The sequence below is a fragment of the Triticum aestivum genome, chromosome 2A (genome assembly GCF_018294505.1).
Source record: "Triticum aestivum cultivar Chinese Spring chromosome 2A, IWGSC CS RefSeq v2.1, whole genome shotgun sequence".
In the NCBI taxonomy this organism is placed as follows: Eukaryota; Viridiplantae; Streptophyta; class Magnoliopsida; order Poales; family Poaceae; genus Triticum; species Triticum aestivum.
This window is the reverse complement of record NC_057797.1, coordinates 187415045-187415537: the sequence shown is the minus strand read 5'-3', so window position 1 is coordinate 187415537 and position 493 is coordinate 187415045.

Sequence of the window (493 nt, the reverse complement as noted above, 5' to 3'; positions counted from 1 at the left end):
CGAGGAGGCGCTGGGCGGCGGCGTGGGGCTCGGGGGCCGGCCACGGGCCTCCCGGGCCTGGCGGCGGGGATGTGGTCCGGTGCCACGTGGCGGCGCGGGAGTGGCGGCGGAGAAATGTCCGGCCGGGTCGGACGTGTCCGGCTCGGCGCGGAGATGTTTTTTTTTTGAACTAGGGTTTCGGGGAGAGGGAGAGATCCGAAAACGGAGGGGTGTATATATAGGCATAAGTGGAGCTAGGAGAGTCCAAATGAGGTGCGGTTTTCGCCCACACGATCGTGATCGAACGCTCTAGGACATGGAGCAGAGTTTGGTGGGTTTTGGGCCAAATTTGGGGGGTGTTGGGCTGCAACACACACGAGGCCTTTTCGGTCCCTCGGTTAACCGTTGGAGTATCAAACGAAGTCCAAATGACCCGAAACTTGACAGGCAGTCTACCGGTAGTAAACCAAGGCCACTTGACAAGTCTCGGTCCAATCCGGAAATGTTTAATCCC